We start from the raw sequence: 5390 nt of genomic DNA, 5'->3' as shown, positions 1-5390 counted from the left end.
AATGCATTCCATCTGTTAACTACTCTGACACTGAAAAAGTTCTTTCTTATATCTCTGTGGCTCTTTTGGGTACTAGGTTTCCACTTGTGTTCCCTTGTTCGAGTACAACCTGTTCTAAATAGCATGTCCTTATCTGATGAGTCAGTTCCTCTGAGAAATTTGTATGTGGTAATCATGGCTCCTCTAATTCTTCTATTCCCCAGTGAGGTGAGGTTTAATTCATGAACCCTTTCCTCGTAACTCATACCCCTCAGCTCCGAGACTAATCTGGTGGCATACCTCTGAACTTTCTCTTATTTTGTCTTGTGTTTGACTAGATATGGACACCACGCTGGAGCCGCATATTCCAGGATTAGTCTGACGTACGTGACATAAAAGGTTTTCAATCATTCCTTACACAAGTTTCCTTACAACATAAGCAGTTATGTTGCCCAGCCCCGTATGTGCCACATATGATATTATTTTTATGTGGGGCTTCAGGGGGGGGGGGGAGAGGGGGGAGGGGGGGGGGTGCGGTCCAGTGAGATGTCAACACCCAGAAATTTCTCTCTACCTGATTTCTGAAGAATTTTATCGCCCAAATGCCATTATATTTTTGTCATATTTCTCCCCCTCCTCCCCCCCCGGGGCATTGCTACCCCCCCAACCCAGGCCACATATGTCCCTCTCCAAGTCCCCCTCCCCCCTCCCTCTTCCACATTGTTGATTGACGGTTGAGAGGCGGGACCAAAGAGCCAGAGCTCAACCCCCGCAAGCACAATTAGGTGAGTACATAACTACTTAAATCTTGTCCATAACTACAGTCATATATATTCCTCTCCTGCCAAACTGTTCCCTCCATTGTTTCCCCTCCTCTGTAACAACTTTCCCTACCCTCCCCCCCTTAATAACCCCCCTCCGGACACAACTACCCCTACCCCCCCTTAATAACCCCCCCCCCCGGACACAACTACCACTACCCCCTCCCCTTTAATAACCCCCCCCCCGAACACAACTACCCCTACCCCCCCCTTAATAACCCCCCCCGGACACAACTACCACTACCCCCCTCCCCTTTAATAACCCCCCCCCCCCGAACACAACTACCCCTACCCCCCCCTTTCCCCTCCCTCAACTACCCGCCATTCCACACCACACAAACCACCGTCAACTCCTCAGGGAACGTCGCCACGTCAATTTAGACGGCAGAAAATGCAAAAATCTGAGACGAACTTTTTTAAGCATTAATCTCACTCATATGAGACGTGTGTTAATGCCTGAGGAGTGAGGCAGCTGAGTGAGGCAGCTGAGGAGGTTACCTTGAGGTGCTTCCGGGGCTTAACGTCCCCGCGGCCCGGTCGTCGACCAGGCCTCCTGGTTGCCGGACTGATCAACCAGGCTGTTGGACGCGGCTGCTCGCAGCCTGACGTATGAGTCACAGCCTGGTTGATCAGGTATCCTTTGGAGGTGCTTATCCAGTTCTCTCTTGAACACTGTGAGGGGTCGGCCAGTTATGCCCCTTATGTGTAGCGGAAGCGTGTTGAACAGTCTCGGACCTCTGATGTTGATAGAGTTCTCTCTCAGAGTACCAGTTGCACCTCTGTTTTTCAACGGGGGTATTCTGTACATCCTGCCATGTCTTCTGGTCTCAGGTGATGTTATTTCTGTGTGCAGGTTTGGGACCAGCTCCTCTAATATTTTCCACGTGTAAATTATTATGTATCTCTCCCGCCTGCACTCAAGGGAGTACAGTTTTAGGCTCTTTAGTCGGTCCCAATAGTTTAGATGTTTTACTGAGTGGATTCTAGCAGTAAAGGATCTCTGCACGCTCTCCAGGTCAGCAATTTCTCCAGCTTTGAAAGGTGCTGTCATTGTGCAGCAGTGCTCCACTCTAGAGAGCACAAGCGTTTTGAAAAGTATCATCATCGGTATAGCATCTCTAGTGTGAAAAGTTTTTGTTATCCAACCTGTCATTTTTCTTGCAGTTGTGACAGCTACTTTATTGTGTTCTTTAAAGGAAAGGTCTTCCGACATGAGTACACCCAGATCCTTGACATTGCCTTTTCGTTCTATGTTATGATTTGCCTGAGTTTTGTGCGTGGTTTCCGTTTTTATATTTTCATTTTTTCCATAGCACATGAGCTGGAACTTATCTTCGTTAAACACCATATTATTTTCTGTAGCCCATAGAAAGACCTGATCTACATCTGACTGGAGGTTCGCCCTGTCCTCTATGTTGCCTACTCTCATGAAGATCCTAGTGTCATCTGCAAAGGATGATACAGTGCTATAGGTTGTGTTCTTGTCTACGTCCGATATGAGGATGAGAAAAAGTACTGGAGCAAGCACAGTACCCTGGGGGACTGAGCTCTTCACGGTTGATGGGCTGGATTTTATTTCGTTGACTATTACACATTGGGTTCTGTTGGTCAGGAAATTGTAGATCCATCTGCCTATTTTTCCGGTAATTCCTTTTGAACGCATTTTATGTGCAATAACACCATGGTCACATTTATCAAAAGCTTTTGTGAAATCTGTGTAAATTACATCAGCGTTTTGTTTGTCTTCCATAGCATCTAATGCCATATCATAGTGGTCCAGCAACTGCGACAGGCAAGAGCGCCCTGTTCTGAAACCATGTTGTCGGGGGTTATGGAGTTGCTGTGATTCCATGTATTTTGTGATCTTACTTCTTAGCACTCTCTCAAAATTTTTTATGATGTGCGATGTTAGTGCTATTGGTCTGTAATTTTTTGCCTCTGCCTTATTTCCTCCTTTATGAAGTGGTGCTATCTCTGCTGTTTTTAGTATATCAGGAATAACGCCAGTATCTAGGCTTTGTCTCCACAGAATGTGGAGGGCCTGCGATAGTGGTTTTTTACAGTTCTTTATGAATATGGAGTTCCAAGAATCCGGGCCTGGTGCAGAGTGCATAGGCATACTGTTTATGGCTTCTTCAAAATCCAGTTGGGATAGGGTGACGTCTGATATATGATTTGATGTTGGTATCGTATCCATGAAAAATTCATTTGGATTATCAATCTTTAGTGTGTTTAATGGCTCGCTGAAAACAGAGTCGTACTGCGCCCTCAGTAGCTCGCTCATTTCTTTGTTGTCATCGGTGAAAGTTCCATCTTCCTTTCGCAGGGGCCCAATACTAGATGTGGTTTTTGATCTTGATTTTGCATAGGAGAAAAAATATTTCGGATTTCTTTCTATTTCACTGATGGCCTTTTGCTCTCTTTGCCTCTCCTGGGTTTTGTATGAGGCAGGAGTAAGGCACCTGAGGAGTGAGGCAACTGAGGAGTGAGGCAGCTGAGGAGTGAGGCAGCTGAGGAGTGAGGCCGCTGAGGACTGAGGCCGCTGAGAAGTGAGGCCGCTGGGTTGTCGGCCCGATGAGGAGTGATGCATCTTGGCTGTCAGTCCGCTCTTCTAGTATGCATAAGAGTCACAGTTGAGAGGCGAGCCGAAAGAGCAGAGCTCAATCCACGCAAACACAACTAGGTGAATACACACACACACACACACACACACACTTGAGGGGCCTCGTAGCCTGGTGGATAGCGCGCAGGATTCGTAATTCTGTGGCGCGGGTTCAATTCCCGCACGAGGCAGAAACAAATGGGCAAAGTTTCTTTCACCCTGAATGCCCCTGTTACCTAGCAGTAAATAGGTACCTGGGAGTTAGTCAGCTGTCTCGGGCTGCTTCGTGGGGTGTGTGTGTGTGTGGTGTGGAAAAAAAAAAGTAGTTAGTAAAACAGTTAATTGCCAGTTGAGAGGCGAGCCGAAAGAGCAGAGCTCAATCCCCGCAAACACAACTAGTAAACACACACACACACACACACACACACACACACACACACACACACACACACACACACACACACACACACACACACACACCCACACCCCAAACTTTCTAAGCCAGCACACCAAAGAACCAACAAGAATGAGAGGAGAAGATGAACCAGCAATGCTTGATTTGATATTTACCCTAAATGAATGGGATATAAGGGAAGTTAAGATGGAAGCGCCCTTGGGAATGAGTGACCACAGTGTATTGAACTTTGAGTACTTGGTAGAGCTAGGACTTATCTCCCCAAAAAAAGAACTAGGAATCAAAAGGCTGGCATACCGAAAGGGGAATTATGAACAGATGAGAAGTTTCCTAAGTGAAATACCTTGGGACACAAACCTCAGAGACAAGTCTGTACAGGGTATGATGGACTATGTTACCCAAAAGTGTCAGGAGGCAGTAAACAGGTTCATCCCGGCCCAAAGGGAAAAATCCGAGAAGCAACAGAAGAATCCATGGTATAATAGGGCATGTATCGAAGCGAAGAAACTGAACAAAAAGGCGTGGAGGAACTTCCGGAATAACAGAACACCAGAAAGCAGAGAGAGATACCAGAGAACCAGGAATGAGTACGTCAGGGTGAGAAGAGAAGCAGAGAAAAATTTTGAAAATGATATAGCAAACAAAGCCAAGACTGAACCAAAGCTACTCCACAGTCACATCAGAAGGAAAACAACAGTGAAAGAACAGGTATTGAAACTTAGAACAGGCGAGGACAGGTATACAGAGAATGACAGAGAGGTGTGTGAGGAACTCAACAAGAGGTTCCAGGAGGTCTTCACAATAGAACAGGGTGAGGTCACTGTGCTAGGAGAAAGGGAGGTAAACCAGGCGGCCTTGGAGGAGTTCGAAATTACGAGAGAGGAGGTCAAGAGACACCTGCTGGATCTGGATGTTAGAAAGGCTGTTGGTCCAGATGGGATCTCACCATGGGTACTGAAAGAGTGTGCAGAGGCACTTTGCTTGCCACTCTCCATAGTGTATAGTAAGTCACTAGAGACGGGAGACCTACCAGAAATATGGAAGACGGGCGAATGTGGTCCCAATATACAAAAAGGGCGACAGACAAGAGGCACTGATCTACAGGCCAGTGTCCTTGACTTGTATACCATGCAAGGTGATGGAGAAGATCGTGAGAAAAAACCTGGTAACACATCTGGAGAGAAGGGACTTCGTGACAAATCGCCAACATGGATTCAGGGAGGGTAAATCTTGCCTTACAGGCTTGATAGAATTCTACGATCAGGTGACACAGATTAAGCAAGAAAGAGAGGGCTGGGCGGACTGCATTTTCTTGGATTGTCAGAAAGCCTTTGACACAGTACCGCATAAGAGGCTGGTACATAAGCTGGAGAGACAGGCAGGTGTAGCTGGCAAGGTGCTCCAGTGGATAAGGGAGTATCTAAGCAATAGGAAGCAGAGAGTTACGGTGAGGGGTGAGACCTCCGATTGGCGTGAAGTCACCAGTGGAGTCCCACAGGGCTCTGTACTCGGTCCTATCTTGTTTCTGATATATGTAAATGATCTCCCGGAGGGTATCGATTCATTTCTCTCA

Source organism: Procambarus clarkii, chromosome 9, assembly GCF_040958095.1.
Source record: "Procambarus clarkii isolate CNS0578487 chromosome 9, FALCON_Pclarkii_2.0, whole genome shotgun sequence".
NCBI lineage: Eukaryota > Metazoa > Arthropoda > Malacostraca > Decapoda > Cambaridae > Procambarus > Procambarus clarkii.
The sequence above is the reverse complement of the archived record's forward strand: the minus strand, read 5'-3'. Positions refer to the sequence as shown.